At 37.3% G+C, this 23,789-nt stretch overlaps 1 protein-coding gene across 2 annotated transcripts in view; it reads right to left on the reverse strand.

Annotated features, from left to right (window-relative positions):
* TENM4 (teneurin transmembrane protein 4) overlaps positions 1-23,789 on the reverse strand; it is a 2,813,748-nt gene that overhangs the window by 1,867,958 nt on the left and 922,001 nt on the right. The gene's annotated exons all lie outside the window — the stretch shown is intronic.

A 23,789-nucleotide genomic window follows, 5' to 3' on the forward strand; every position in this document is an offset into this window, starting at 1 on the left:
TTCCCCCAATACTTTCTTTGGGAAAGTACATTTTCTGAATTGGGGGGGGGGGCAGGATATTTCTGTTTTTCTTCTTCCTAGGTGTCCATGTGTATTAGATTCCTAGAGCTACCATAACAAAATGCCACATGCTGGGTTGCTTAAAATGAATTCTAGAGGACAGAAGTCTGAAATCAAGCAGGCTATGCCCTCTCTGAAAGCTCTGGTGAAGAGTCCCTCCTTGCCTCTTTTTAGTTTCTGGTGATCCTCAGCAATCCTCTGTATTCTTTGTCTTATAGTTAGGTCACTCCACTTCTGCCTATGACTTCACATGGCCATTAATCCTGTGTGTATACTATTTTATGTCTTCTCTTCTTATGGGGACAGCAGTCACTGGATTTGGCTCATCCTAATCCAAAATGAACTCATCTTAAAGTAATTATATCAGCAAAGACCCTATTTCCAAATCATGACCCAACAAAGTTCTAGGAGGACATGATTGTGGGGGTAATGCTTCAACCAACTATGTCATTTATCATATCTATCCTTAGCCAACTTCCCAAAGGAGCAGCTTCTTCCCTTTTAAGATTCACTGAAGACTCTAATAAGTCATACCCTGATGCTGTTGACTTGGTCAATAATCAGACTTTCTCTTTTGACTCAGTTTTCAGCACTTTCCCAAATGTTTTCTCGTTTGTGCCATCAGCCAAAGAAAATAATTACCATTCTGACCCAGTTGTATTTAGGTTTCTCTGAAGATCCTGTATGCTGAGTGAGAGGATAAGATGAGAGATTTCCATTACAAGACAGAAAAGAGAGTCTAGGCTAGGAACAGTCCAAAAGTGCTAACTTCCTTTGCACCATCCTTTACTTTTTGCAAAGGAAAGAGTCAATGTAAGTCCTTAACCCTTCTAAGGTGCTGCTGAGTGACTTAAGCAATTTTTTCATTTTTTTTATTGGAGTTCAATTTGCTAACATATAGCATAACACCCAGTGCTCATCCTGCCAAGTGCCCCCCTCAGTGCCCATCACCCAGTCACTCCAACCCCCGCCCACTTCCCCTTCCACTACCCCTTGTTCGTTTCCCAGAGTTAGGTGTCTCTCATGTTTTGTCACCCTCACTGATATTTTCACTCACTTTCTCTCCTTTCCCTTTATTCCCTTTCACTAATTTTTATATTCCCCAAATGAATGAGACCATATAATGTTTGTCCTTTTCTGATTGACTTATTTCACTCAACACAAAACCCTCCAGGTCTCTCCACGTTGAAGCAAATAGTGGGTATTTGTCATTTCTAATGGCTGAGTAATATTCCATTATATACATAGACCACAACTTCTTTATCCATTCACTTTCGATGGACACCGAGGCTCCTTCCACAGTTTGGCTATTGTGGACATTGCTGCTATCAACACGGGGTGCAGGTGTCCTGGTGTTTCACTGCATCTGTATCTTTGGGGTAAATCCCCAACAGTGCAATTGCTGGGTCGTAGGGCAAATCTATTTTTAACTCTTTGAGGAACCTCCACACAGTTTTCCAGAGTGGCTGCACCAGTTCACATTCCCACCAACAGTGCAAGAGGTTTCCCCTTTCTCCACATCCTCTCCAACATTTGTGGTTCCCTGTCTTATTAATTTTCCCCATTCTCACTGGTGTGAGGTGGTATCTCATTGTGGTTTCGATTTGTATTTTCCTGATGGCCAGTGATGCAGAGCATTTTCTCTTGTACTTCTTGGCCATGACTATGTCTTCCTCTGTGAGATTTCTCTTCATGTCTTTTGCCCATTTCATGATTGGATTGTTTGTTTCTTTGCTGTTGAGTTTAATAAGTTCTTTAGAGATCTTGGAAACTAGCCCTTTATCTGAGAGGTCATTTGCAAATATCTTCTCCCATTCTGTAGGTTGTCTTTTAGTTTTGTTGACTGTTTCTTTTGCTGTGCAGAAGCTTCTTATCTTGATAAAGTCCCAATAGTTCATTTTTGCTTTTCTTTCTTTTGCCTTCATGGATGTATCTTGCAAGAAGTTGCTGTGGCCAAGTTCAAAAAGGGTGTTGCCTGTGTTCTCCTCTAGGATTTGGATGGAATCTTGTCTCACATTTAGATGTTTCATCCATTTTGAGTTTATCTTTGTGTATGGTGTAAGAGAATGGTCCAGTTTCATTCTTCTGCATGTGGATGTCCAATTTTCCCAGCACTATTTATTGAAGAGACTTTTTTCCATTGGGTAGTCTTTCCTGCTTTGTCAAATATTAGTTGACCATAGAGTTGAGGGTCCACTTCTGGATTCTCTCTTCTGTTCCATTGATATGTGTCTGTTTTTGTGCCAGTACCACACTGTCTTGATGACCACAGCTTTGTAGTACAACCTGAAATATGGCATTGTGATGTCCCCTGGTATGGTTTTCTTTTTTAAAATTCCCCTGGCTATTCGGGGTCTTTTCAATTCCACACAAATATGAATATTATTTGTTCCAACTCTGAAGAAAGTCCATGGTATTTTGATAATGATTGCATTAAATGTGTAAATTGCCCTGGGTAACATTGACATTTTCCCAATATTAATTCTTCCAATCCATGAGCATGGAATATTTTTCCATCTCTTTGTGTCTTCCTCAATTTCTTTCAGGAGTGCTCTGTAGTTTTAAGGGTATAGATCCTTTGCCACTTTGGTTGGGCCTATTCCTAGGTATCTTATGCTTTTGGGTGCAATTGTAAATGGGATTGACTCCTTAATTTCTCTTTCTTCAGTCTCATTGTTAGTGTATAGAAATGCCACTGACTTCTGGGCATTGATTTTGTATCCTACCACACTGCCGAATTGCTGTATGAGTTCTAGCAATCTTGGGGTGGAGTCTTTGGGATTTTCTATGTACAGTATCATGTCATCTGCAAAGAGGGAGAGTTGAACTTCTTCTTTGCTGATTTGAATGACTTTTATTTCTTTTTCTGCCTGATTGCTGAGGCTAAGACTTCTAGTATTATGTTGAATAGCAGTAAGGATGGACATCCCTGTCTTGTTCCTGATCTTAGGGGAAAGGCTCCCAGTACTTCCCCATTGAGATTGATATTTGCTGTGGGCTTTTCCTAGATGGCTTTTAAGATGCTGAGGAATGTTCCCTCTATCCCTACACTCTGAAGAGTTTTGATCAGGAATGGATGCTGTATTTTGTCAAATGCTTTCTCTGCATCTATTGAGAGGATCCTATGGTTCTTGTTTTTTCTCTTGCTGATATGATCAATCACATTGATTACGAGTGTTGAATCAACCTTGCATCCCGGGGATAAATTCCACTTGGTCATGGTGAATAATCTTCTTAATGTATTGTTGGATCCTATTGGCTAGTATCTTGTTGAGAATTTTTGCATCCATGTTCATCAGGGATATTGGTCTATAATTCTCTTTTTTGGTGGGGTCTTTGTCTGGTTTTGGAATTAAGGTGATGCTGGCCTCATAGAACAAGTTTGGAAGTATTCCATCCCTTTCTATCCTTCAGAACAGCTTTAGTAGAATAGGTATGGTTTCTTCTTTAAACGTTTGATAGAATTCCCCTGGGAAGCCATCTGGCCCTGGACTTTTGTGTATGGGAGGTTTTTGATGACTGCTTAAATTTCCTCTCTGGTTATTGGCCTGTTCAGATTTTCTATTTCTTCCTGTTCCAGTTTTGGTAGTTTGTGGTTTTCCAGAAATGCATCCATTTTTTCTAGATTGCCTAATTTATTGGTGTAAAGCTGCTCATAATAAGTTTTTAAGATCGTTTGTATTTTCTTGGTATTGGTGATAATCTCTCCTTTCTCATTCATGATTTTATTAATTTGAGTCTTTTCTCTCTTCTTTTTAATAAGGCTGGTTTATCTATCTTATTATTTCTTTCAAAGAACCAACTCCTGGTTTTGTTGGTCTGTTCCACAGTTCTTCTGGTATCTATTTCATTGGGTTCTGCTTCAATCTTTATTAACTCTCTTTTTCTGCTGGGTGTAGGATCTGTTTGCTGTTTTTTCTCCAGCTCCTTTAGGTGCAAGGTTAGATTGTGTATTTGAGTTCTTTCCAGTTTTTAGATGGATGCTTGTATTGTGATGTATTTCCCCCTCAGGACTGCTTTTGCTGTATCCCAAATATTTTGAATGGTTGTATCCTCATTCTCATTTGTTCATTCTCTCTTCATTCTCTTCCCTAATTCTCATGTTTCCATGAATCTTTTTAATTCTTCCCTAATTTCCTGGTTGACCCTTTCATCTTTTGGCAGGATGGTCCTTAACCTCCATGTGTTTGAAATCCTTCCAAACTTCTTCTTTTGATTTAGTTCTAATTTCAAAGCATTATGGTCTGAAAATATGCAGGTGACAATTCCAATCTTTTCAGTTAAGACCTGATTTGTGACCCAGTATGTGGTCTATTCTGGAGAAAGTTCCATGTGCATTTGAGAAGAATGTGTATTCAGTTGCATTTGGATGTAAAGTTCTGTAAATATCTGTGAAATCCATCTGGTCCAGTGTATCATTTAAAGCTCTTGTTTCTTTGGAGATGTTGTGCTTAGAATGCCTGTCGATTGTAGAAAGGGCTACATTCAAGTCACAAGTCACCAAGTATAAGTGTATTATTATCTAAGTATGTCTTCACTTTGGTTATTAATTGATTGATATATTTGGCAGTTCCCATATTCGGGGCATATATATTGATGATTGTTAGGTCCTCTTGTTGGATAGATCCTTTAAGAATGATATGGTGATCCTCTTCATCTCTTATTTCAGTCTTTGGGATAAACTTTAATTTATCTGGTATAAGGATGGCTACCCCTGCTTTCTTTTGAGGATCATTTGAATGGTAAATGGTTCCCAACCTTTTATTTTCAGGCTGTAGGTGTCCTTACATCTAAAATTAGTCTCTTGTAGACAGCAAAGAGATGGGTCTTGCTTTTTTATCCAGTCTGAAACCCTGCGCCTTTTGATGGGGTCATTAAGCCCGTTCACGTTCAGAATTACTATTGAAAGATATGAATTTAGTGTCATCATGATACCTATTCAGTTCCTGTTGTTGTGGATTGTTTCCCTGGACTTCCTCTTTCTTTTACGGAGTCCCCCTTAATATTTCTTGCAGAGCTGGTTTGGTGGTCACATATTCTTTCAGTTTCTGCCTATCTTGGAAGCTCTTTACCTCTCTTTCTATTCTGAATGAGAGCCTTGCTGGATAAAGTATTCTTGGCTGCAGGTTCTTCTCATTTAGGACCTTAATATAACCTGTCAGCCCTTTCTGGCCTGCCAGGTCTCTGTGGAGAGGTCTGCTGTTATCCTAATGCTTCTCCCCATAAAATTTAGGGATTTCTTGTCTCTTGCTGCTTTAAGGATCTTTTCTTTATCTTTAGAATTTGCAAGCATCACTATTAAATTTTGAGGTGTTGAGCGGGTTTTATTGATTTTAGGGGGGGATCTCTATCTCCTGGATCTGAATGCCTGTTTCCCTTCCCAAGTTAGGGAAGTTCTCAGCTATGATTTGTTCAAATACACATTCTGGACCTCTGTCCCTTTCGGCACCCTCAGGAACCCCAATTAAACGTAGATTTTTCCTTCTGAGACTGTCATTTATTTCCCTTAACCTATCCTATGATCTTTCATTGTTTTTCTCTTTTTTCCTCAGTTTCCTTCCTTGCTATCAACTTGTCTTCTATGTCACTCACTCGTTCTTCTAGCTCGTTAACCCTCATCGTTAGGACTTCTAGTTTGGATTGCATCTCATTTAATTGATTTTTAATTTCGGCCTGATTAGCTCTAAATTCTGCAGTCATGAAGTCTCTTGAATCCTTTATGCTTTTTTCTAGAGCCACCAGTAGCTTTATAATGGTGCTTCTGAATTGGCTTTCTGACATTGAATTGTAATCCAAATTTTGTAACTCTGTGGGAGAGAGGACTGTTTCTGATTCTTTCTTTTGAGGTGAGGTTTTCCTTCTAGTCATTTTGCTCAGTGCAGAGTGGCCAAAAACAAGTTGTACTGGTAAAAAGAGAAAAGAAAAAAAAGGGGGGGAGGGAAAGGGGGGGAAACAAACAGAAAACAAAAAACAAGGGGGAGTATCCTCTGTTTCTATATATTGTAAATCCCTCGACTTCCCCTGGAACTTTCCAGTGCTGCTTGGTCAATAACTTGTTTTTCCCGTCCTTCTAGTTGGTCTTCTGGGGGAGGGGGCTGCTGTGCTGATTCTCAGGTGTGTGCACCTGGGGGAACTGCCTAGCCCCCTGCCACGTGCACAGCTCAGTGGGTGCTGTTTATCCTGTGAGGCCCCTGCTTAGTCCCAGGTACAAGGTGACACCAGGAGGAACAACAGTGGCAGCTGCCAAGTCTCCAGCCCTGGAGTCAGCTCCTGCAGTAACTACTGCAGGTCTGTCTGCAGGGGTCTGGTTGCTCCGGAGCGGGGGGGCGCTGATCTGCGCTCTGGGCCTCGGCAGCAGGAGCATCCTTGCTGTCCTGTGCACTCCGGGCTTCTGCCTGTCCCGGGGGAAGTGCTGGATCCTGGGCTGTGTCCCTCGGCCCCTTGGGCTCCGGGACCTACGTGCTGGAATCGCGCTCTTGGGGCCGCGCAGCCCCCTCTGCGGAGCCGCTGCCTGAGCCGCCTCCGAGCTGCTCCCCGCCTGCTGGGGCTCACGCTGCAGCCCCTTAGGGAGCTCGGCCCCGGGGCGTGGCGCGCTCTCCCCGGGGCGCAGATGTCTATTAGTGCACCCGGGAGCGTGAGGGCATCCCCGCCCTCCTGGCGTCCTGCCCGAGCTCCCTGCGAGCCCGAGATTGGTGAAGCTCCTGCTTCCCCGGGCCTGGGCTTTCCTGTCCTGCGGGCGCTCGCCCCGGGGCCTTAGCCTGGCTCCTCGGGGCCCCTCACCCTTGGATGCTTTTTTATTTATTTATTTATTTTTCCATCTTCCTACCTTGATAGAAGCGTAAACTCTTCTCACTGTTCTCTAAATTTCAGGCCGAATTCCTAGGTTTTCAGGATGATTTGAAAGTTATCTAGGTAACTTGGTGGGGACAGGTGACTTGGGGACCCTACTCTTCTGCAATCTGGCCGTCTCCCAAGCAAGTCATTTAATTTCTTTCACTATCACCATTCCTTTTTATACATAAGCTGCGGGAAAAACAGCAAGTTTAACTGGTTCTCAGGGTTGTTGAAAGGGCGCTATGACATGACCAATGAGAAAGTAATTTAGAAAGGTTAAGAGATATATGTTTGAATTATTTTGAAGAATATTATTGTTGCCCCAAAAGATTGTAAATGACTTGAGAATTAGTCCTGTGTTTTTCTCATGTTTCTTCCTTCTCTATCCCCCCTCCTTTATTTTAAAGACTCATTTATTTTTTCATGAGACACACAGACTGAGAGAGAAAGGCAGAGACATAGGCAGAGGGAGAAGCAGGCTCCTCAGAGGGAACTCTGATGTGGGATTCGATCCCTGGACCTAGGATTGCATCCTGAGCCGAAGCCAGGCTCCCAGCCACCAAGCCACCCAGGTGTCCCTTTGGACAGAGCACTCCACTAATGCCTGTAATAAAGCTTTACATATTTGGGGATCTTAATTTATGTGAAATTGAGTTGAATGACTACTTTTCTAAATCCTGTGCTTTAAATAACTGTTAACAAATAGGTGTAGGAGTAGCTTTTCCATGAGTTTCTTAGGATTATTTCCCAGTTATTAACTAAATTCCTTATTCTGTTTCTGAATTTCTGAACATACCAAATGTTCTTTTGCATTTTCCCAACATGAATAGTCAAAATCACTTTTTATTTGTTATGAAAACTGCCCCAAATAAATTGCTTGCTGTTGACTTTATATAAAATAAATGTGAGAGATATTGTTGGCGTATAAGAAAAATGTGAGAAATAACTATTATGTTACGTATAAAGCTCTTGGTATATAATGACAGATGTGCATAAAATACCCCACTGCTCCAGTTCCTACCAATTCTCAGAAACTCAACTAAAAGCTACATTAGCACTTCAAGCCACTCATTTGGTGGGATCCACAAGGTCAAAAGCCAATACAAATAACAACAGGGAGGGATGCCTGCGTGGCTCAGCGGTTAAAGCACCTGCCTTCAGCTCCAGGCGTGGTCCTGGAGTCCCACATCGGTTCCTTGCATGGTGCCTGCTTCTCCCTCTGCCGGTGTTTCTGCCTCTCTCTCTCTGTGTCTCTCACAAATAAATAAATAAAATATTAAAAAAAAGAAAAAATAACAACAGAGAAAGGTGGTGTAAAAGCCAGAAAAAAGACAAACTTGCTTATTTTAACATTGTTTGTTAGCATGAAATATTGTGATAGGGTAAATACTTTTCAAGATTTTTTCTTTACTTATTTATTCATGAGAGACACAGAGAGAGAGGCAGAGACACAGGCAGAGGGAGAAGCAGGCCTCATGCGGGAGCCTGAAGTGGGACTCGATCCCAGGCCTCCAGGATCAGGCCCTGGGCTGAAGGCAGAGCTAAACCGCTGAGCCACCCGGGCTGCCCAGGACAAATACTTTTCAACATGGAATTCATATGAATGAATATATTCCTGAGCATGTGATTTTGTTATTTTCAAATGAATCAGTCAAGGTGACGGTAGTTTAGATAACATGAGGAATCAACTTTCTTTAGCTATTGTTTAACAACAGCTGGACCTTGCTGTGCACCTAACCCTTGTTTTTTCTTGTTTTGTTTCATTTTGTTTTGTTTCCTTTAAGCAAACTAAACAATTCCTTTATTTGTAATAATGCAAGTTCTCCCCAGCATCTCCTTTCTTTTAACCGTTCATTAAATTAAATACAATCTTGGGTCTCTGCATGAGGTACAGTTCTTTTTTTTCATATGGTTTGGTTTCTTTTCTTTTCTTTTCTTTTCTTTTCTTTTCTTTTCTTTTCTTTTCTTTTCTTTTCTTTTTTTTCTTTTCTTTCTTTCTTTTCTTTTCTTTCTTTTTCTTTTCTTTTCTTTTTTTCTTTCTTTCTTTCTTTCTTTCTTTCTTTCTTTCTTTCCTTCTTTCTTCTTATTCTTATTCTTATTCTTCTTTTTTAGAATGCACATGAGCATTTTTTCCCCCTGGTATACTATATTGAGGGTAACTGTCCTTTACTGGAAAAAGGAACCTATATGTATTGGTTCTGTTTTTTGCTGGCATTTGACTTAATCTCTCTATATCTACTTTTCTAATTTGTAAATAGGTAATAATACCAACTTTGTATGGATTTTAGAAGGATGAAAATGAAGAGCCTGAATGTTACAGAGGCAAAGAGATGTCAGCGGAAATGCTTCTTCCATTTAATAGCTGCCTAGCTCCTGGGAAGCCCACTCATCACTGCACTGAGCCTCAGGTTCCTCATATTTAAAGTGAAAATAGCTGTACCCACATCACGGTTCAGAAGATTCATAGGATGACAAAGAAAGCACTTAAATGTTTTCTGAGAATATAAAATTATTTAAATGCTAGGTAATGGACAGCATTTAGAAAACATGAATTCAGTTTCTTCAATAAGGGCTATTTCTTATCTTTAGAGGTATTTGTTTAGGGGATGGAATGGAATTATATTTCCAACCCCAATGTTATCTACCGCACTAAAAATTTTCAGTTTCTAGATGCAACAGCTCTGATGCTATCTAAATAGAACTATCTTTAAAAAGTAGTACTTAAAAAAAATTCTTTAAAACTAATACACAGAAATTTCAAAGAAATGTAAAATTCAAAACAGTATTCTATTATCTCTATGGTCACTACCAGTTTTTGCAGTAGAGGAACCAATAACAATACAATCATTAAAGAAAGGAAAGAAGGAAGGAAGGAAGGAAAGAAGAAAGGAAGGAAAGAAGGCAGGCAAGAAGGAAAGAAGGAAGGAAAGAGAAGAAAAGAAAAAATGAGTATGCACAAGACAATAGAGAAACCCAGAGTTACAAATACGATATAAAGACATAAAATGAAAGTGATAAGTTGCTGGTAATATTGTCGTCTAACACATTCTAGGCTGACTCCTAAGGTTCATTGCCATAATGGTTAACTGCAGATTATAAAACATTTTGCCCAAAACTCATTTCCTGCAGACTCTCTCAAAACATCTATGAAGATCCTATCTATTGAGAGAAATTCTTTATATCACAGTTGTGAATGTGTAGGCCTAGGAGTTTTATGCCCACGATGAACAGATTTAATGTGTTAAGTGATCCTAGGCCATTCAATTTGCGACCCACACAGAGGTTTGAAAAGTAACCGGGTACAAAATTGCTAAATACACTTCAATTTAGATTAACTAAGAGCTTGTAAAAAGAAAAATGGTGAAAAAAATTACATAATTAGTACAGCTCTCCTAAGGAGAGATATAATTATAGTAATCATAAATCATTTTTCTCTCATAACTGTAAATAGGAAACGAAGGGAAACTGACAGACCCTCTTCACCAGTTTTCTTTCTGGTGAGAAAATATTTTTTGACATGGATAACTGTCACACATGATTGTCAGTTGGGGGAAAATGGGGAAAGAAAAATCATTTTGTTTTAATTTCTGAAAAAAATTTTTTTCAGTAATTGTCATGAATGTTCTTTGATAAGCATGAACTTTTCACACTTCTGATAGTTCCGAGGCTGCCTTTGAAGACAGGAAAATGAAAGGGAAAAAATAGCTTTGTGCTTCTGAGTAATCTTTATTCTAAGCCTAAACATGAGGTGTCATATGGACAGTCTTTGACAAAGTCGCGTTTTCTTATTTTTTTTTTTTCTCCTGTACTGTGGGGTTCTGGAAAGAGAAAAAAAAAATGGTACAACTAGTTTTACTTCATGCTGACCCATTTTTCAATTCTGTAGTAAAAAAAAGGACATATTAAAACATTTACTTAGTCTATAATATGTTTGTCTATAGATGCAGTTATTTTAAAAAAGAAGATGCTTCTTATTTGGGAAAACTTGGGGTTTCAAAACAGATCTACAAAATTTTATTTTTTGACCTTTTTTCTTCCAAATACCATCAGGTTGCTTATACTGATACTATAATTCAGATAACTTCAGAGAGATCTGGGCCTTCTTTTTCACAGCCTTGACAACATAACCAAAAAAAGTGGCAAAAAAGGAATATAATTTGAAACGGCAGATCTTTCTAAAACAGCAATATTTGAAATATAGTGTACTAAAGCTGATAGGAAGATTCTTTTTATTTTAGTGTTTTGCTTTCACTTGTGTTTTTGCTTTAATGTCAACAAAATTTAAGAGAAGAATGAGAGAACCTCCTTTGACGTGCAAAATGGCTTTGACTATGAGAGACTGAGAGACTTTTTTTTTTTTTCCTAAATTCTTTTAATATATCCAAGATAAAACCATTAAATTACTCTGGAAATCCAGCCTCTAAATTATTATAGAAAATATACCACTTTGGCTCATGGTAGCAAAGCTGAACATATTAGCGTTTTGATGCTAGAAAGTGAATATGGCACAGAGAAAGTAAAATATAAATCCACACTTTTTCTAGCTAGCAGGAAGGAGTCTAGGCTGAGTGTAAAAAACAAGACAGTCTCATCTCCTTGTCTTGAATTGCCCCTTTGGGCTTTTGACTGGCCTAGGTAGACTATCAAGGATAGATCCAGGCTCTACTCCCACTATCTATATGGAATCTGGACAGTCATGTCTTGCCTACCCCCTGTCCACCAACCCAGGTGCAATCACATTAACTGGGCTGCACAGGTGATCAGGGAAACTGGAGCCCTAATATTTACCTTTCCTGAGCCTCCCTCAGGGAGTTTTGCTGATATGAGGACTACAGGCCCAACCTGAGGCCAGTGTGGCGCAGTATAATAAACCCTTTTCAATTCCATATACCTCCCCATGGTGTAATTCTGTGTCCACACTTAACTGATTACCAAAACAAACAAACAAAAAACAATCATTTTAAGTAACATAATTACTCCTTAAAACACAGAATGCTTCAGCTGGATCCAATAGAGAAGAAGCTCTACATTATAAATTATTCAGTTGCCCAGCTCCAAGGTGAGTGATGAGTGTCCTAATCCTGCAATTGCAGGCCACCCAGGATACTTCAGCTTTGTGCCTGGTGGCAAAGACTCTAGTACTCCAAGGGCAGTTTTTAATAGAAGCATTGCACATGTGGGTCACAGTTTGGTCTACCAAAGAAGAAACCAGACAATGAAGTACACCTGCCTGGGTTTCAGTGGTAAAGGCCAGCCAGAAAGGCATGGACCATGGTCATCTGGCCAGCGACTAGCAGGCCCTGCACCTAGGTGCCCTGAGGCTCCCTTCTGCTATGATTTCACATAAGTCCCCCCATTTTGCCCTCAAGTTCCTTATGCCTTCCCCAGTTTTCTTTTTTCCAGATAGAAATGGACACAGTTCCAAGTGATGACCAATGGTGGTATTTTCTAGAAAACTTGCTGCTTTTCCTGATACAAGAGTCATATGACTACCATTCCATTTCATCCCCATGCCCATTTTTCCTTTTGAGAGTCTGCCAACCATCCTGTCACCATGAGACCAGGGCCAAAAGAAATTCAGAAGTACATTATTTGGAGGACTTAACGGCCAAATGTGTCAACCTTTTAACATTTATTTTTAATTGAAGTATAGTTCACAAACAATACTGTATTAGTTTCACGTGTATTACATAGTGATTCGACAGTTATATACACTATGAAATGCTCATCACCGTAAGTGTAGTTACCATCTGTCACCATACAAAGTTATTATAGTATTATTGACAATATTCTCTCTGATGTAATTTTTGATCCCATGACCTATTTACTTTATAACTGGAAATTTGTACCTCTTAATCACCTTCACATCTATTTCACCTTTCAACTAAATCCTTGCTTAATATTTAATTTTGTGATAACTGTACACTTGAATCTGAAGATTGCCTAAGCTAAATCTATGGTTGTTGTCTTAGGGAGAAGAACATGGGAAAGGGAAAAATTTGAGAGACTTGCCATTTCTTTTCCATTAGAATCCTTTATAATGACTCCAAATATCATTTTAAAATTTATATTAGGTGGATTTCAATCAGAATTAAAATCTCTTATTTATATCTCTTGTTTGTATCTATTTATTTATTTATTTATTATTTTATTTTATTTTATTTTATTTTATTTTATTTTATTTTATTTATTTTATTTTATTTTTCCTAACTAAATATTTGGTAGGGGCTTACAGGGAAAATCAGATCAGATATCATATAAGTTTCCAAATGCTGTTGTAGCAATTTGCCACAAACTGGTGACTTAAAACACTACAAATTTATTATTTTACAGTTCTAGAGGCCAGAATCTAAAATGGGTCTCACAGGGCTAAAATCAAGCTGTCAGAAATACTATGTTCCTTCTGGAAGTTCTAGAGAGAATGTTTCCTTCCTTTCCAGTTTCTTGGAAACATCTGCATTTCCCTTTTTCTTTTTTTATTGTTTTTGTGATATTATGTATTTATTTTTAAATTGAAGTATAGTTGACACACAATGTTACATTAGTTTTGTGTGTACAACATAGTGATTTGACAAGTCTATATACTGTTCTCACCACAAGCATACTTACCATCTGTCACTATACAATGCAATGACAGTACCATTGACTATATTTCTTATGCTGTACCTTTCATTCCTGGGAATTACTCATTCCATTTCTTGTTCCAGTTCTATGAAAAATGCTGCTGGCATTCTGATAGGGATTGCACTAAATCTGTAGATTGCTTTGGATACTATGAACATTCTAACAATATCCATTGTTCCTATTCAAGAGCTTAGAATGTCTTTCCATTTCATTTTGTCATCTTCAATTTCTTTATTAGTGTTTTATTGTCTTTAGAGTACAGGTTTTTTATCTCCTTGGTTAAGTTTATTCCAAGGTGTTTTTTTTTTTTCTTTTTGGTACAATTATAAATGGAATTGTTTTCTTTTTTTTTTTCTTTTATTTCAAGTTTTTATTTAAATTCTAGTTAGTTAACATATAGTGTAATATTTGTTCAGGAGTAGAATTTAGTGATTCATCACTTACGTATAACACCCAGTGTTCATCACAACAATGGCCCTCCTTACTACCCATCATTCACTTAACCCATCTCCGTACCCACCTCCCAAGTCCAGCAACCCTCAGTTTGTTCTTTACAGTAAGAGTCTCTTATGGTTTGCTTCCTTCTTTGTTTCCCTTCCCCTATGTCCATCTTCTTCACTTTGTTTCTTAAATTCCACATATGAGTGAAATCATATGGCATTTGTCTTTCTCTGGCTGACTTATTTTGCATAGCATAATATACTCTAGCTCCATCCACATCATTGTAAATGGAACTGTTTTCTTATTTTATCTTTCTGTTACGTGGTTATTAGTGTACAGAAACACAACCAATTCCTGCATATTAGTTTTATATCCTGCAACTTTACTGAATTCATTAGCTCAGTTCGTGTATCCTTTGAATTCACTAATTCCCTGGTTTCCTTATATTATTTGAGCTCTACTGGGACTTGTTTAATTGGGACCTTGAAAACTTTGATATTAGTTCAGTCACATGTCTAGTGACATTCTTAGTGACCAAAAAATTGATGATACAGAACCACAACACACCTGCCTACCTGTATACCTAACTTTAATCTGCAGAGTGGCAAAATCATATCTGTTTTTAACCACTAGGAAAAGGCTCTCCACATTTTTTAATACCTCCATGATTTGTGTTTGTGTTATCTTCCTCTCTTTAGCCCCTGTGCTTTGGGCCACTGTGTTACTCTCACAGTTTACTTTTCTCTCCCTTGATAGAAGGTTGTGTGTTGGCCATAAGAACTGCAAGAAAGAAAGTTCAGTGAGAGATCAAAGGAAGGAAATTATATTCTGTTTAGGGGATTAGGCATAGCTTTATGAATTAGGAGTATAAGAAGGAGCCTGAAAACTAAATATTTTGCATCCCCACAGGGATCCCTTTTTCATACTAACTTAGATAAAGGGCAGTATATTGTAGTGATCATGAGAGTGAACTCTGGACCCAGACCACCTGGGACCAAATCCTGGGTAAATTACATCATCTTTCCCTGTTTCATTTTCTTCATCCATAAAATGAGGATAATAGTAGCACCTATTTTATAGACTTATTTGGGGGAGTGTGAATTTTTTTTTTAAGATTTTATTTATTTATTCATGAGAAACACAGTGGGAGAGAGAGAGGGAGAGGCAGAGACACAGACAGAGGGAGAAGCAGGCTCCATGCAGGGAGCCCGATGTGGGACTCGATCCTGGGTTTCCAGGATCAGGCCCTGGCCAAAGGCAGGTACTAAACTGCTGAGCCACTCAAGGATCCTGGGAGTGTGAATTAATACACGCAAAGTAGTAGAATAGTGCCCATAATTAGACTTGTGAAGATGTTTAGCCATTCTTCTTGTGGCTCTTCAGACATAATGCTTGGTATTATTTCCTGGAAATAAATTTTGCTTCCATCTCAGTGGATGAGAATTCCAACCATTAACTGAACTGCCTCTGGTCATTATGAATAGATGGCTGTCAAATATCACCTCCCTCTGAGATTATACAGGGAAGTCCTTAACTGGAGAAGAGAAGATTTGAAATAAAAAAATTTGGATTTGGAACTATGCGGAATACCATTCCGTTTTGTTTGTTTGTTTTGTTTTGTTTTTAAACCATGAGTAATTAACCTCTCTTTAAGTTTATGGCTTATTGGATGTTTTGACTATGAAAAGACATCTTGTATAATGTATGTATATAACATCGTGCTTAAAACAAGTCATCTATTAATCATTATCACCATAAGCACCACTCTGATATAACTGTCAATATAAGCAGCAATAATAATTGGCACATTCTGATCTCACAGGATTCCAGATATATGAGATAACAACAAATATAAAAGTTCAGCACAAAGGATGTAGGAATTAAAAAAAAAAAAAGAATAAAACTGGTAAAAAAGACCAATGACATTTATTGACCTAACTTGATAAGTCTAATTTGGCTAGTCATCTGATCAGAGAAATATGTCAAATAAACCCTAGTACTTCTTTAAGTGTGAAGTGAAAAACAGAATTTATACTTTAGGAAAATAAACTTATGAGTAAATCAAAGGATGGTATTTGAAGAGGAGGCAAGGGAATCAGATGTAGACATCAGTCAGAAGCTATTAGAGAAAACAGACAACACGTAACTAGATCCTTCACTGGGTACATGGCTGTGAAGAAGGGAAGCAAGGAGATATATTCATTCCCATGTGAAAAATATTGCAGGTTAAAAATGACCTGAGCTAGGAATAAATATCTGTGCCACTAAGAAAGAAAAAGCAAGCATTAGTGGATTTCTGAGTAGCAGAATCACTATTCTATTTATTTTTTATTACTAGAAAAATAGAAACAGGATAGTTAAATTGAGGAGTTATTTTGAATAGATAGATTATAAATGATGTTTCCGTGCATAAATTAAACATAGACTTTAAATCTACCATTTGTTGGTTGGGTAATAAGTTGCTTAAAATCTTCTCGTTTCAGATTCTTTGGATGTCAAGTGGGAATGATAACAACTACCTTTCCAGGTAATTGTAGAAACTAAATTAAAGGGGAGGCGGAAATCACAACATATTTAGGAATAGCACCTACTACAGAACTTGAAACAAAGTAGAAGGGCAATAAAGAGTAATCATTTTAATTTCATTACTGTCATCATAATTATTATACAGATTGAATGTAAAGAGTATCCAACCACAGATATTGAGCATAGATAGTGGTAGCATGGGTTTTGGGAAATCAGCAGACAAATTCAGACTATGGTTGTAGATCTGTAATCTATGGTGTACTGACTCAGTAGCTATTACTCTGCCATGAAGGAAGTATGGCACAGTAGTTTCAAACCCAGGTTCTGGAATCAGACTCCTAGGTTAAAATATGGTATTTCTATTTATTAATTCGACTTTGGACAAGTTACACAATCTCTCTGCTTCTGTTTCTTCATCAGATAAATGTAATTAATGACAGAACCTCATAGGCTTACTGCATGAATTAAGTGAAATTATATATGTGAAACACTTAGAATTATATCTGATCCTCAATAAATGCCCAATATGGCTTATTTTCATTACCTAATTGTCAAAGGTTTATTGTTTACAAAAGTAGTTGAGAGAGAAAATCTGATAAAGAACAACCTTTACCAGGACACCCAAGTAGCTCAGTGGTCAAGCATCTCACTCTTAATTTCAGCGCCAGTCATGAACTCAGGGTCATGAGATCAAGCCCTATGTTGTGTCCATTTATTCACTTGATTGCCTGACCATCTTACTCAAATCACTGCAAAAGTTTAAGTTCTTAAATGTGTGGACCGTTGTTATTCATTGTTCTACTTCTAGTGTCTGAACAGTACCTGAGACATAAGGGGGCACTCAGGGCATATTTACAGAATGAATTATGAGCCCTCAAATACACAATAGACATGTCACAGAATAAAATTTTATCTCAATCACTTACTATATGGGTTACCGTGGGTCTCATTTTCTTGATATGTATAATGGGCATTCCAATACCTATTTTGTAGAGCTGTCTTGAGGATCAGAAATTATGTAGGCAAAGTGTCTAGCATAGTAGCTGATTTATAGTAAGCTCTTGATAATATATATATATGTATATATATATATATATATATCATTATTATTACTATCACCAATATTATTTTTTCCTTTAGATTTTGGAGGATATTCATAAAAAGCCCAGTATCACTAAATTTTTAAAAATCAATCAGTAAATGAGAGGATGAATTAAAGAGAGAGAGGTGTCACTCAGAAAGGACAGTAATTCTGTAGGTAATTTTCGACAAGGTAACTGTTGTAATCCTGGAAATAGTTTTGATCTATTGACTTATTAAAAAAAAACTTCAAGACTAATAGAGACATTTGATTCAGATAGTTTGATGGTATTTGTAGATTGCTGATGGCCATTGTTATAAACATGAAAGAGCATTCATATCTCCTCAAAATCTAGAAATGATGCTTGCCATAATACAATATTTAGTGAAAGGACACACAGTAAAGGAGACTGGGAAAAATAGTAAATTAATCTGGCATAATAAATGGTTATTAAAGGTGATGGTTGACGGTTTCTTAAAATTTTTAACTAAACATGAAGTATATAAATGTCATTATGAAGAAAAGTATGGAGAATCAATCTTTCTATTCACTAAAGAAGCTGTAATAATATTAAATACATGTTACATTTACTGAAATGAAAAGCGTCTACAGCATTTTAACATGTATGAACATGATATATCAACAAAAGTCTTATTTTCTTTATATTAATTTGATTCTGTGCTTTAATTGATTTGAAAGCGCCTACCTTGGAGAGAGAGGAGGCAGACAAATTTCAGTCTTCAAAATAAAAACTAGACAGATTTTCCTCAATTTAAGTAAAATCAATATGTGAAAAAATATTAATTTACTGGATATATATATATATTTGACGGGTTTCTAAGGAAACTTGCATTTACAACATGACTCACCACCATATTTCTGTTCATTAATAATTTGATTCTAAAACACAGAGTTCAAATCAAGATAGGTGTTACTCTTACTTTATTCAATATTGGTAGGAAACTAATTCAATGATTGTATTCAGGTTTTTTTTTTTTTTCTTTTTAATTTAAATTCAATTTGCTGGGATACCTGGGTGACTCAGCAGTTGAGCATCTGCCTTTGGGTCAGGGTGTGAACCCCAGGTCCGGGGATCAAGTCCCACATCAGGATCCCTGCAAGAAGCCTGCTTCTCCCTTTGTTTATGTCTCTGCCTCTCTCTCTGTATCTCTCATGAATAAATAAATAAAATCTCTAAACGAATTCAGTTTGCCAGCATATAGTATAACACCCAGTGTTCATCACAGCATGTTCCCTCCTTAATGCCCGTCACCCAGTTACACTATCCCCCACTCACCTCCTCAACTACAACCCTTTGTTTGTTTCCCAGAGTTAGGAGTATCTCATGGTTTGTCTTCCTCTCTAACTTTTCCCCACTCAGTTCCCCCCGCCTTCCCTTATGGTCTCCCTTTTACTATTTTTTATATTCCATATGTGAGTCAAACCATATGATAATTGTCTTTCTCTGATTGACTTTTTTCACTCAACATCCAGTTTCATCCATATCAATTGTATTCAATTTTAAGAGTCATAACTAAAGGGGATTCTATGTTATTAAAAAGGGTCACTGATAATCTGGAAAGCATTCAGAGGAAGGCAAGGAACAAATAGGTAATAAAAACCTTGAAACCATGTCATAAGAGATATTTAACATAGATTTAAAAACTCAAATATAATGAAGGTTATTGGAATTGGGAGTATGCTGTTTGAATGACTATCCTATAAAAGAAATTATATGTAATGCATGCAGTTTTATAGGACAAGTTTAGGATGGTGGGCAGAAACTACTTGGCATATATATATATATATATATATATATATATATATACCCAGTTATATATATATAAACATATGGACAGATATCACAGAAATTAGGCCCATATACATTTGAAGGGGCACCCATGTGAGGTCTTATACTAGTAGCAAGTGACCATCGTGTCAAGTTTGTTATGGGCAATAGGTTGTGAGAATATGACAGAGAAGGTCATCTACCATTACTACTATAGTCCTTTCTAATATTAAATTAGTGATTAGTCAGTTCATGAAAAAACATAGAGTAAAATTCCATAAACAACAAACCGATTCTCTGGTTCTCGTTGTCAGTAGAGGCTAAAGAAATATTCATGGCAGTTTTGAGAGTGGAGTCCAGAAAGGTCTAGAGCACAGGCAGTCTTGTTAGAGTGATTACAAAATCTCTGCAGATGACACTTATGAAGGACATATAAGACATGACCCATTTTCTAAAATTAAAATCAGCAACTCTTTCTACTCATGTCTTTTAAGATCTGAAAAGCCAAGTATCTCACATAAAGCAAGATCTATCAAATCTTCTTGGAATAAGACAACACAAACAGGTGAATGGATATTTGAATGGCTGGATGGTGGAAATAAACAATTAGCAAAGGAGAAAACAAACCACACTGGACAAGGAAGCATTTTAAGTCATGTTCAGAAAAAAAGAAGGAATAGAAATTTAGTTTGCAAAACAGATATTTTAAGCACTTCTGAAACAATGACCTCGATCTTAATTGGCAGTTAAGATGACAAGAGAATTCTTTGTACCTATAAGAAGATAAGAAAAAAAAAAAAAAAAAAAAACAACTAGAGAAAGCAAAACTAAATAAATACATAAAATAATTCACATTTAGTGGACATGGGGAAAATAAATTTTAATGTCAGAATTAACGACAAAAGTTTGGGTTATAAAATGCCTTGCAAATGTCTGTTTTCTTGGTAAATTCATATTATTTATCTATATTGTCACCATTATCAGCAAATAAGTTAGGTGGGTACTGATTTTGCTCTCATAGCACCTTGTGTTTACCTCTGTCATACCTTATTTCACACTAGAACAATTAACTTGTTTCCTTTTTTTTTTTTTTTTATTTATTTATTTTTTTTTAATTAACTTGTTTCTTATCTCTCTAATTCACTAGACTGGAAAAATCTTTTTGGATTAAAAGTGTTTTCTTTGTCTCTGAATCTCTGATCCCAAGCACTATTTCTGTAACATAGACAATACTTAATAGATTCGTGGTCAAATCCCCAAATTCTCCCTATGTCACTACTCAGATCCTTGAAATTACACCCAAAAAAGGCATGCTTCATATTTTAGTTGCTATCCATGGATATCATTATCTGGGAAAAAAAAAAAAGTGCAAATTCCTCTGGTAATATTCACAAACTATTTTCCATTGTAATAATAGCCGTTGTTCACTGAATGTCTACTATGGGCCCAGGTAGTCTCTCTATATATTACATTGAATTCTCACAAAAAAATGATCGAAGTATGTGGCTATTAGAAGATTAAGAAAAAAATGGAGATGCTAAGAAATTAAGTAACTTGTGTAGTTACCCATCTGTAAGTGGGAATTGAAGTCAATTTTTTCTGACTTTAAAGATATGAGTGTCCAAATGAGCCACAATTTAAAAAATATTTTAATATTTTGTTTCAAAATAATGCAAAAGTACAAAAAAGTTGTAAGTACAGTACACAGAAAAGTTGTAAGTACAATACGCAGTCCCCTAACATAAAACCAGTTTCAACTGTTAACATTTTATTGACTTTTTCCTGTTTTCTCTTCTCTTTCCTTCCCTTCTCTTCCTTTTTATTCTCTCTCCCTCTGTGTGTGCATGTGTGTGTGTGTATGTATGTGGTGGGTGTGTGTATTATATACCCATTATTATGAGTCTTTTCCTCAACCACTTGAGAATAAACTACCAAAGACTTTCTAGTGGCTGCCAATTCCACCTAGAATAAAATAAAATTATCATCCTTATTAGGGCAATAACATTCTACAAGAATGGCCACAAAGTGCTACTCTAATAGTTGTTCCCTTTGTTAAATCCACTCCAGCTACAGTGGCATCCCTGCTGTTCTTCCCACCTCAGGGCCATCGTAATTGCTGTTCTGCCTGCTTGGAATATTTCTCCCTTAATTTTCATGGGGCTTACTCTTGCATTTCATTCTAGTTTCTTGCTTCACCACCTATATTAGAGTTCTCCAAAGAAACAAAACCAATCTCTCTCTCCCTGTCTGTTACTGTCTATGTGTATGTGTGTGTAATGGATATATATACATATGTATATATGCACATGTGTGTGATAATGTGTATATTATATATATGAAGATATATATCCATATATATATTTATATACATATATGGAGAGAGAATCTGATTTATTATAAGAATTGATTCATGCAATTGTAGAGACTGCAAAGTTCCAAGGTCTTCAGTGAGAAAGCTGAAGACCCAGGAGAGCTAAATATAGTTCCAGACTGAGTCTGAAGGTCTGAGAAGCAGAAGAGCTGATGATGCTTAAATCTGAGACTAGAAGCAAGAGAAAACTGATATTTCAGCTTGAAGGCCAGCAGAAAGAGTGGATTCTCCTTTACTCCACCATTTTTGTTTTATTGAAGCCTCCAATGGATTGGATGAGGCCCACCCACATGGTGGAAGGCACTCTCCTTTATTCAGCCTAACAATTCAAATTCTCACTCAAAACTACACTCATAGACACATCCAGATTTGTTTAACTCAATATCTGGGCATCCCATGACCAACTTGAGTTGGTACATAAAACTAACATCACAGAACTTTATTTAAAATAGCAGCCCACTGTTTTTCATATATATATATATATGGAGAGGGGCAGAAGTAGAGGGAGAGAGAATTTTAAGCAGGGTTCCAGATCCAACAGCAGGCTCTGTCTCACAACTCTGAGATCATGACCTTAGCCAAAACCAAGAGTTGAACATTTAACTGACTGAGCCTCCCAGGCACCCCTCAGTTTCCCCATTTCTTTTTTTTTTTTTAAGATTTATTTATTTATTTATTCATGATAGACAGAGAGAGAGAGAGAGAGGCAGAGACACAGGAGGAGGGAGAAGCAGGCTCCATGCCGGGAGCCCAACGTGGGACTCGATCCCGGGACTCCAGGATCGTGCCCTGGGCCAAAGGTAGGCGCTAAACCACTGAGTCACCCAGGGATCCCAGTTTCCCCATTTCTTAAAAAAAGGACCTATCACCAACTTAACAGGTTTATTATGACAATAAAATGAGAGATTGTATGCAAAGTATACAAAACACACAGTAAATACTGTACAATTACTTTTGTCCCATCTTTTCCTCCAGGACACAATAGAATGACAAAAGTACTAGAAGTTACTAGACAGAAAACCTAAATAAAAATTGGACATGGATTTTTAGTTGCAATGGTCTCAAGAATTTTTAACCCCTATGTAAAATAGATAAGGACATGATAAGAGTAAAAGGTAAACACATTTCCTCTGCTGCATCCCCACCAGTTCCCTCCAACCCTTTGCATTGCTTATCTAGTTAATAAGAGCAGTATTGCTCAAACTAGAAATCTAAAAGGTATTGATTTCTCAGTCTTCTTTATCACTCAGATTGTTGGTCAATAAGTCTTGCCTATTTTATCCCAGAAATGTCTCTGTAATCACCCCCTCTTTCAGAACCCACATTGCTTCGTCCTCAGCTCAGCATTTCAGCACTTCTTATTTATTAGCTTGGCCTTCCTCCTAATCTTAACTCCTCCAATCCAACTGCTTTAAAACTATCAATGTTGTTGAAACTCTTCTTATGTTTCTCCCTAGAGTAATGGATTCCTGTTCACTAGAGGATAAATTAAAACAAAAACACAAAAAGTAAACTTTAACCACATCTTTAAGATCTAGTCCTAACCTACCTATGTAGTCACATGTCCTCTCGCCCCTCTCTAAGTCCCATATACTATATTACTGTCACAACTGATTGCTCTGAATCTGCCCTTATCTACTCTTCACCTCCATCTTTGCATGTATTTCTCCCAAACCATCCAGGCCAAAGTAGCCCTTCAGACATTCTATCACATTACTCCGTTTTACTTCCTTCATAGGTATCTCCAACTCATATTTTCTTGCTTATTTGTTTATGTAGTATCCCCTTCTGCCAGAATGCCAATCCCAGAACAGTGGACCCTATCTTTTTCAGTCATACAATCCTGGTACCTACAAAATTACCCATTCAATAAATGAGTGAATGCTCCCCCTCCCCCTGGCAAGTTACCTTTAAGTCCTCTACTGTTAGTCAACTAATATTCATTTTTATTTTTTTAAGCAAAAATTGCCCCACAAGGGGAATTTTATTGATGGTACTAGTTTATTTCCCTCTTAAAAGACCAAGTGAAGCCAAATGAACTGAACATAACCTCAAGATTTTGT

This window comes from Canis lupus, chromosome 23 (genome assembly GCF_048164855.1).
Source record: "Canis lupus baileyi chromosome 23, mCanLup2.hap1, whole genome shotgun sequence".
Classification (NCBI taxonomy): Eukaryota; Metazoa; Chordata; class Mammalia; order Carnivora; family Canidae; genus Canis; species Canis lupus.